The sequence below is a fragment of the Octodon degus genome, unplaced genomic scaffold (assembly GCF_000260255.1).
Source record: "Octodon degus isolate 3935 unplaced genomic scaffold, OctDeg1.0 scaffold00059, whole genome shotgun sequence".
Lineage (NCBI taxonomy): Eukaryota > Metazoa > Chordata > Mammalia > Rodentia > Octodontidae > Octodon > Octodon degus.
In genome coordinates this window covers 13,362,802-13,373,682 of record NW_004524635.1, presented here as the reverse complement: position 1 = coordinate 13,373,682, position 10,881 = coordinate 13,362,802, and positions in this window count along the sequence as shown.

Below are 10,881 nucleotides of genomic sequence, written 5' to 3'. Positions count from 1 at the left end.
ATGTATGATAACATTCACCCTAGAGAATTTGGAACTATACATGATATATCTTGATTCTTTTTCTCCCATTCTCCTCCCCTCCACTCAACCCTCTCCCCTCCTTGCTTATAAAAACTTTGTTTCCATTTTTTCCTTCTATTTTCTTTCTTTTCTTACCCTTTCCCCTCTCTCCTCCTTTGTTCCCCTGCTTATTTGAATATTTTCTTTCCATTCTCCAGTATGTGATAATGGGCATTCTAACAAGTATGATACTATGGATTTAATTTGCATTTCCTTAATAATTACTGAATTAATTAAAGGGGAATATTCTTGATTTACCTGTTATTTATTTGCATGTATTTTTCCCCAGGCTGGGCTCAGACTTATGACCCTCCTCTTTCATTCTACTGAGTAGCTGGCCCAGCAGCACCACCACACTGCCCATTGTTGAATGGGTTGTTTTGTTGCTACTGAGCTCCTTATATATTTTGGTTACTAATATCTTATTAGATGGAACTCTGCAAATGTCTTCTCCCTAAACATTAACTAAGATCAGGTTTAAGTACTCAAGCTTTAAGAATCATGCACTTAACTTGTGAGAGAGGTTGTCTTTCAAACTATCAGCTCTCATTTTACAAACAGTTTCAAAAAAGATACAGTTTCAAAGGATTTGGGCTGCTGTTGAAGGCAGAGGTACTCTCAGGAGATGGCCTGTACTATGTGAGTCAGTATAGCAAAGAAGAACTTACAAACATCTAAACAACTGGCACAATTCAGAATGAGGCCATTTGTAGTGGGACTCTGCCAAATACGTTAGTTTTTTTTGTTTTGGTTTTTTTTTAAATATATTTGGGGGGCTGGAGAGATGGCTTAGTGGTCTAGGGCACCTACTTGGAGCAAGCTTGGCAAAGCACAGGGACCGCGGTTCGGACCCCCAGCACCACATGCCAGCCAGCCCCGCCCCCTGGTGGGCTGAGCTGGCCACACATACACACACACACTAAATGTTAAAAATAAATAAAAATAAAAATTAAAAAAATTTAAAAAAGAAAGAAAAATAAATAAATAAAGTTTAAAAATATATATATATATATATATATATATATATATATATATTTGGTACAGGGTCTCACTATACAGCTCGGACTTGTAGTGATCCTCCTGTTTTCAGCTTCCCCAGCGCTCGATTATAGGCAGACACCACCACTCCCAGACTCGGTCAATGGCTCAGTGTGCCTGGGTGCAGGGCTGGCATGGCATGTGGGGCTGGGATTGAACCCCAGTCCCTATGATTGCCTAAGCAGCTGCTGAGCTATCTCACTGGCCCTACTTTAGCATTTATAAAGATCGACATTCTAATTTTTAAAAAGTTAAATCAACCTTTTATTTATACAACCATTTTTATTTGTTTGTTTGTTTGTTTGTTTGTTACCAGGGATTGAACTCTGGACCTTGTGCTTGCCAGGCAGGCACCTATGGCACTGAACTATCTCCCAGCCCTCACCACCTTTTTTTTTTTTCTTTCGTCTATTTTGAGATAAGGCTGTGGCTTTAAACTCACTTTGTAGCCCAGGTTGGCATCAAACTTGCAGTGATCCTCCTGCCTCAGCCTCCCAAGTGCTGGGATCACAGACATGCACCAACATGCCAGCATGGTATGTACATCTTTTACAAAGGTCTTTTTCAGCCAAAATGTTCACTTTGGTCATCTGAAGAACCAAACCTTTTCTGAGGTAGAAGAATATTTTATAATTATGTAAGGCAGTAAAATACTCAATGCAAGTGAGGTATGCAGATGTCAACTCTGTTTTCCCTAGTAGTTACAGTTACACAAGTGTAAATTTTCTCATTAATCTTTTTACCAAAATTTGTAAATAAGTGATTTGGAGGTGGCTAGACATTGTGAATAGACTACAGCCTTTCAAGCGCCAAGGTCACCTTCCCTCACCTTGTAAGGCTCACTTTGTAGCCTTAGTTTTCTCTCTGAGTTGACCCATGAACATCAATGCAGCTAAAGATGACTGTGCTCCTTCTGAAAAGACATTGCTACAGTCCTCTAAATGGCTTGCCTAGTGGTCCTGTCCACCTGGCCACCTTCCCAAGGGGACTCAAGGCTGCTTATTCCCACTGAGATGATACTGGTCTTTTTTTAACCTGATCAAACTACTTTTTCCTATTTTATTTAAAAAATGTTTTCTCAAAAAAAATAAATAAAATATGCTTTCTCCAGGCCAGTGAGATAGCTCAGTGAACTAAAACACTTGCTTAGGCAAGCTTAGTCAAGTCAAGTGCAGGGACCACAGTTCTATCCCCGGCACCAAATGCCAAGTTGGCCCCACACCCTGGGTGGGCTGAGCTGGCCACAGAGTCGGGGTATAGTGGCGCATGCCTGTAATCCCAGTGCTGGGAAGGCTGAAAACAGGAGAATCACTAGGAGTCCAAGCTGCATAGTGAGACCCTGTAACAACACAAGCTTTCTCATTGTGAATGTATTCATTGGATAAAATCAGGGGTGAATCAGAAAAATGAAAATAAAGTTAACATCACTTTATGACCCCATTACTCCTTACCACTTGATTGGCTCTCTTTTCTTCTGTACACTCCACATTATAAGTGTTTCCTATGAAAAAATTTCTCAAACTATTTTTAGTGGTTTTTTTTATATATACAACTTACTTTTCTCCATTATACATTGTCAGAATGACAGCACTGGGGCCAGGGAGATGGCTCAGTGGAATAAGTGCTTCCCTGGCAAGTGCAAGGGCCTGAGTTCAATCCCTGGTTCCGCAAAATAAAGAAAAAGAATGATGGCACTTAACAACTGATCTCAAATTAATAATCAGTCTAGCAACTCCAGTTCAGCACAGCTTAGAAATATACATGTAGAAAGTATAAAGTGAATTTGTCAGCGATGGTGCTGAGTGATTCCAAGCCCGAATAAACTTGGGAGGGGATCAGATGGTGTATGTTTATGTCTATGGGATCATTGAGTAGATGCAACTCCTTATTACAGCATTTTCCTCCTGCTAAGATATTAGCCTGACAGTAGTTTTTCCCCTTTTATATAAGACCAGGATCGCTACCTTTGAAGCAACCTCAAAGCAGAGAGAACAAACATTTACAAGTCTTTTTTTTTTTTTTGTCTTTTTGAGACAGGGTTTCACCATGCAGTTCGGGCTGGCCTTGAGCTCACGTTGTAGCCCTGGCTGGTCTCGAACTCAGCCTCTCAAGTGCTGAAATTACAGGCGTGCTCCAAGGCTTTTCATATGCATTGCCAATTAGGTTTAAGGAAACAGTGTACCATGTATCCTCACACACTGTGCAGCTCTGCCCGTGCCTTTCTTTACTGCAGATGCTTTCAGTTGGCCATGCAGGGGGAGCTGGGACCAGAACTGAGAGAATCCTGTCAGCCCAAGCTACATTAATTGCTCACATGTAACCTGTGCAAGAGGCTGACCACTCTGAGGAGCCTACACTGTCCTCATCAGACAAACATAGTCATGGAACCTGCCTAATTCAAGGGGATTTTTTTTTTTTTTTAAGTACTGGAATTGAACCCACAGCTTTGTGCATTCTTGGCATATATCCCCAGTCCAAAGGGAAGATTTCTGAGGATCAACTCACACTATATATGAAATCAACTTGTCAGATATAAAGTTGAAAGCTTAATCATGTGAAATGGTCATATTTATAGGTAGCAGAGTGTAATAGTGGTAATTTCATACAGTTCAACCTAATAGTATATAATTAAATGGTTGGAGGTTGTTAGGGCCTGTAGCTTGTAAGTACATGTTTTAGAAACTCACCAGCTAGTTGTGTTTCTGATGCACCCAGGTCATTAACTACTTGGTAGCTTTCATTTGCTAACCTTTTCCCCAATAATCTGTTTGCAAGCACCACAAACGTACCCATACGTTTTGTACTTCACGTCCTGCTGACCTGTCAGTTCCAGCTTCCCAGTGATGGTCGGTGGCCTCAGGGCCCAGAGGTAACCTCCTGTGCACCGCAGTGGACTCGCTTGCTGGTGGCTTGGGGTTCCCAGCCTCAGGGTTGCCCTCCCACAAGCTGTTCAGGACATTTGAGCAACTGCTTCATCTCGCCACTGCAGGAAACATTTATCAAACACAAATGGTGTGCCACACCCTGTGCTGAACTCCAGAGGGAAGACAGACATGGACACTCACCCCCCTGACTCCCCTGACCCCCACAAACCAGAGGGGGCATGGAGGGCAGTGGATGACCAGACAGCCTGGCAGATGGCAGAAAGGCCCTACCAGACATTTTAAAACAAACTTCCATTTTTTTTCTTCTAAAACTAACCTCGATAAAGTATAATTTACACTAAAATTGTAGCTCTAAGTGAATGGTTTGTACATTTTGGCAAATGCATATGCCCATGCAAAACACCCTCCCGCCACAATCAAGATACGTGTATTTCCCTGCCCTCTGCATGTGTCAGTGTCTCCATCAATCCTACCATCTCCAGCCCATGTCAACCACTGATCTGCTTCCTGTCACTATAGATTTGTTTTGCCTTTAATAGACTTTTATATGGACAGATTCAAACATTAGGTATTTTGGTCTAATTCTTTCATTCAGCTTATTTGGGTGATTCATTCATGTTGTCATGTGTATCAGTTATGCACTGCTTTTCACTGCTAAGTAGTATTCCATTGTAAGGATATAGGATATCACAACTTGTTTACTCTTTCACATTTGGGGGGGGTACCAGGGATTGAACTCAGGACGTTGCCCTTGCCCGGCAGGCGCATATGCCACTGAGCTATATCCCTGGCTATTCTTTCATACTTAATATACATTAGGTTGTTTCCAATTTGGGGCAATTACAACTATAGCTGCTATGTACAATTTTTATGGACTTATTCTTATGGGTAAACATCTAGGAATGGAATTTCTGAGTCATATTATAGGTGCACATTTAACTTTTTAAAAATTTTTTTGGGGCCTGCCCCTTAACTTAGTTCTTTAAGTGGCTGCTTCAACAAAGCAGTCAGGCTCAGGTTGCTGTGATTCGATCCCCACAACTCAAGCCAGCCAAACCTGCCCTAAAGGCATTCAGAGCAAAAAATAAAAAAATAAAAATTATTTTATTTATTTATTTGTACAGGGTCTTGCTATTCAGCTCAGACTCATAGTAATCCTTCCACCTCAGCCTCTCCAGTACTGTGATTACAGGCATGTGCCACCATGCCTGATTTCGGGGCTGGCACAATGCACCGTGTTCCGGGGCCAGCATACTGTTCCGGGTACAGGAAACTGAAATCAGGTACTTGCATAGCCAGGCAGGCCCTTAGACCACTGAGCTATCTCCTCAGCCTGAATGTTTAACTTTATAAATAATTTCACTATCTTATATTCCCAGCAATGCAATGGAATTCCATACACTCCAAAACTTCACCAGCAATTGATATTATCAGGTTTTCAGAAATTTTAGCCATTCAGGCTCAGAAGATAGCTCAGTGATAGAGGACTTCTTTAGCCTGTGAAAGGCCGTGGGTTGTATTCTCCGGTACTGTTTATTTATTTATTTATTTTTTAAATTTTTATTTATTTGTGTGTGTGTGTGTGTGTGTGTGTGTGTGTGTGTGTGGCCAGCTCAGCCCACCAGGGGGCAGGGCTGGCTGGCATGTGGTGCTGGGGGATTGAACTGTGGTCCCTGTGCTTTGCGAAGCTTGTTCTAAGTAGGTGCTTTAGACCACTGAGCCATCTCACCAGCCCCTCCGGTACTGTTTAAAACAAAAGAAAACAAAGATAAGAAAGGCCACTCTTGGAAGTGTTAAGTAGCATTTGAATGTGGTTTTAACTTGGAAAAAAAAGTACCACCTTTCATTGGTAAATTGTTCTTCCTACATACATGCTAGGACTTTAGGCCTGGTCTCCATTGTGTGTGTGTGTGTGTGTGTGTGTGTGTGTGTGTGTGTGTGTGTGTGAGTGACTGGGTTAAACCTAGGGTGATGGCACTGAGCTGCACTCCCAGTCTTCTTTTTAATTGGTTTGAGATCTCTGTGAATCACTAAGTTGTGCAGGCTGGGCCCAGGCTTGTGGGTCCTTTCTCTGCCTCCCACCGTGCTGGGGTCACAGACTGAGTCGCCATGTGTGGCTGATGTCTGTTCTTCTGGAGCCAATGTTCTTTGTACCTTGTGGCCAAATTACAGAGGTGAACCCTCCCTCAGGAGAGACTCTTGGTCTTTCAGACACATCAGAGTTCTCATGAACAGTGAAGGCATTGTGAATTTAGCTCCTTCGCACAGCTTTCCTGCTGCGATGACCGAGGCCAGGTTGCGAGGCCCCCCTGGGAGTGCCCATTTGCCATGCCTGCTTGGGGCCCCCCTATGTACCTGGCCTCCCAAATAACTGCCCCAGGACCATGTGAATCGCTCTTTCAAGCAAGCATTCTAGAGAGCCTGTTTTGAGCCTCCCATTGCCAAGTAGCCTGGCACTAAGCTGACATCCGTCGTGACTGCCAGGCTCCCCGAAGACTTGCGGGGATACCAGGATGTTCTGGTATTGGTCAGGTGCATGAGGCCGCCGGAACTGGAGTTAAGGGAGGAGAGTCGCTCGCGGATTATGAAGTCAGAGCTTGGTGGGTTTCGGGGCTGAACTGAGGGATTCAAAATGTTACTGACGCTTCTTTCACCTCCTTGCTCTACCTCCCTGGTGGCCACTCCCACCCGTGGCTGCCAAACCGTTGTGAATGACTTCCTAGCTACATATTTCCTCAGCTGCTTTCCAGGAACTGCAATAAGAGTAAGCACTGACCGAATCATTCTACAATCTGTGCGCATACCAGAATTATACACGCTTCTGAAATATATACAATTATTTAACAAGTAAAAATAAAATTTCAAAAAGCGAAAATGGAAAACATTTATTGAGCACCTGCTACATGCCACGTGCCTTAAGTACATTATTTAATATAATCTTCACATAAACTTCTCGTTAATGTGTTCATTTTCTATACTTGCTAGCTGGATGACTTTTGTCAAATTGCTGGATGTTTTGCACCCCCGTTTCTTTCTATAAAATGGGGATCACCTAGTGTTTACTCCATAGCATGGCTCTGAGGATTAAACAAGACAATAGATGGAAGACCTTTAGCACGGTGCTCAGCACAAAGGTTCATTCAACATATGTCACCCTACACATACACAGAGTCAACATGCTTCTCTCCCACAACTCTCAGGAAGTACCTGCTCACATGAGCACCCGCAGGGCAGGATGACATTGGTTACTTCAGGCAGAGTCCTCAAGGTACAGTGGAATCAGCTTCCTCCAAGTACCTGAGCTGTGAGTGGGTGGCATGGATACCAAACAAACACCAGGCCAGACAGTGAGAGGAGAGGGAGGAAGGGCGCCGGGAGGCAGCCACAGGGCCTGTTATGTCCTGAAATATTTTAGCTATTCTGAGCATTCTAGAAAAAAATTCCTGTGTTGCTAGGAGGACATTCACGTAAGGGTAAATAAACACACACTTTCTAGTTGCTACTTTTCAGAGTGTGTCTGTGTGAGTGTGTGTGTATGTATGTGTGTACACACACCCGTACAGCCTAGTGTTATATACCAAGATAACTTTGGTTGGTTTTTTTGTTGGTTTTTTTTTCTGTTTTTTTGAGACAGGGTCTCACTATGCAGTTCAGGCTGGCCTCAAACTCACAGCAATCCTCCTGCCTCAGCCTCCCAAGTGCTGGGATTATAGGCATATGCCACCTGGCCTGGCCTAAATTTGTGTTTTTAATTTTTATTCTTATTAGCACACGCTTGCAGTGTATGATTACATATGACCACATTACTGTGTGGAGCTGGTACACGTATATAACACATCTTAGTTCTTTTTATAACTCTCTCATTTCTTGGTCCATTTCTCATTTATAAAAAAATCTATCTCCTCATTTCCTATTATCTTATTCTCTTTGATTTGTTCATTTTTTGGGTTTCTTATATATGACAAATTATACCATATTTTGTAAGTTTTTGTGTCTGATCTGTTTCATTTAACATTATGGTTTCAAAAATGCATCCATTTTCCTACAAATGATGCAAATGCTTCTTTGTAGCAAAATACTATGTCATTGTTAATAAATACCATATTCTCTTTATCCATTCATCTGTTGATGGACAGATCAGCTGCTTTCAAGATTTAGCTGTTATAAATCATGCTGCTATAAATGTAGGCATGCAGGGGCTGGTGAGATGGCTCAGTGGTCTAAAGCACCTACTTAGAACAAGCTTAGAAAAGCACAGGGACCGAGGTTCAATCCCCCAGCACCACATGCCAGCCAGCCCCGCCCCCTGGTGGGCTGAGCTGGCCACACACACACACACACACACACACACACACACATAAATAAATAAATAAAAATTTAAAAAATAATAAAAAAATGTAGGCATGCATACATCACTATCATATGATGGCTTTAACTCAGAAAAATACATAGAAGGGGCACAGCTGGGTCAAATGGAATTTCTAGTTTCAGGTTTTTGGGAAAACTCCATAGTGACTGTCATAGTGGTTGTACTAGTTTACACTCACACCAACAATGCAGAACACTCCCCCGCCCCTGCCCCCTCAGCCTCACCGACAGTTGGTGGGATTTGATTTCCTGCTGGTAACCATTCTTTCTGGAGTGAGATGGTCAGTGTTGTTGTCTAAATTTACATTTCACTAATGGCCAGATACACTGAGTATTTTTTTTTTTTTTTTTTTTGTCATTTGTAGTTCTTGAAAAGTGTCTATTCATCACTTGCCCATTGTTTGCATGTTTTATTGGGGAGGCTATTTTTTTTTAGTTCTTTATATATTTTAGATATTAGTCCTCTGCCCAAGGAATAGCTGGCATATCTTTTTCCCTATACAGTAAGTTGTCTCTTCCCTCTGTTGGTTGTTTCCAACCTTCTTGCTGTGCAGAAGCCTTCTAATTTGATCTGGTTCCATTTGTTTCTTGAAGAAAAAGTCCTTGCCTACACCTACATCTTCAAGAGTTTTACCTATTTTATCTTCCAACAGATTTAGTGTTTAATATTTAGATCTTTGCTCCATTTTGTTTTTCAATTAGTAAATGGTGAGATATATGGATCCCGCTTCAATCTTCTGTATGTGGAGAGCCAGTTTTCCCAGTATCCTTTATTAAAGACACTGTCTTTCCTGTAGCGTGTGTTTCCGGCCCCTGTGGCAAAGATCAGAGGCCGCATGTGCCTGGACAAGGTCATTTGCCATGAAAGCCCATATTTTAACTGGACATGGTCATGGTGGTACATGACTGTAATCCCAGCACACTGGGAGGCTGAGGCAGGAGGTTCAGAAGTTCTAGTACAGCCTGGGCAATTTAAAGACTTAGCAATATCCTCAAAATAAAAATTAAAAAGGGCTGGGGATGGATGTAGCTCAATGTGAAGGCCCTACTACAGAAATAAAAACCAAAACCTATATTTTAAATTGACTTTCAATAAAATCCACTTTTTTTATCTTTGAAAACCCATCCTTTCAATTAAGACAAAATTTTTCTAGGTATAGAAATATAGACTTTGTATTGACTTTCTTTTGGTTTGAAGAGCATGATAGTTTATTTTTTTAAAAAACTGTACCACTCTGGGGGGCCTGGCCCTAGCTCAGTTCTTCAAGTGGCTGCTTCCACAAAGCTGTCAGCCTCAGGTTGCTGGAGTACAAACCTCACAATTCTCCCGCTGGCCAAAAGTACCCTGAAGGCATTCGAGGAACAAAAAAAAAAAAAAAAAAAAAAAAAACCCTTACACAAAGCTGTCAGCCTCAGGTTGCTGTAGTTCGATCCCCACAACACTCCAGCCAGCCAAACAAGCCCTGAGGGCATTCGAAGCAAAAAAAAAATTTTTAAATCCTTATTACATTTAAAAAAAAAACAAAAACAAAACTGTACCACTCTGATCATGATGACCAGTATATACATGATAATAGATTTTTTTATTGGCTATTAACATTGCAGTTTTTTTTTAATTTTATTTATTTATTTTTTATGTATTTAGTACAGGGTCTACAGGGTCTCACTATGTAAATCGGACTTCTAGTGATCTTCCTGTTTTCAGCCTCCCAAGCAGTGGGATTACAGGTGCGCCACCACGCCCAGTCTCAGTCACCATCTCAGTGTGCCCCAGGGGCAGGGCCAGCCCAGCTCGCAGGGGATCGAAACTCAGTCTCTGTGTCTGCCTAAGAAGGTGCTTCAGTCCACTGAACTATCAGGCCAGCCCTTGTGGTATTTTTATATACTGAAATATTTCAACAGGACCAAGAACTTGAGAAAATAAAGATCTTAGATGTTGACTTTCCTTTTTTTTTTTTTTGCAGAACCGGGGATTGAACTCAGGCCCTTGCGCTTGCCAGGGAAGCGCTTATTCCACTGAGCCATCTCCCCAACCCCTAGATGTTGACTTTCTTTATCGAGGGCTGCATCCTCGGCTTTTCTAAATGTCTGCACTATACACAGAGATATTTTATGTCTTCAAAATCTTTTGTCTGCTAATAATACCCTGAAGGAATTTTCCTGTGAAGGGAGAAATTTAATTCTGAAAATAAATTATTAGTATTGAACATTCTTGTCTCTAGATTTTCTTATAGTTTGAAAATACTGGCTAAATATTTATCTTTTGAAGTTATGAATTGAAAATAGCAATAGAAAGAGATTAATTGCCTAAAACATTTTACTGATTTTCCATGAGTGGGTAAATACATCAAATTACAAACCCACCTGGCTCCATCAAAGAGGACACGAAAGGCCACGCGGCGCATGCAGATGTCCAGCGCAGAGGGTGGTAAATACCCTGTGCACCACCCCTGGCATAACAGTTTCAATCCCCATCCTGAAACCTATTCTTTTTTTTTATTTATTTTACATTTAGTTAGTGTGTGTGTGT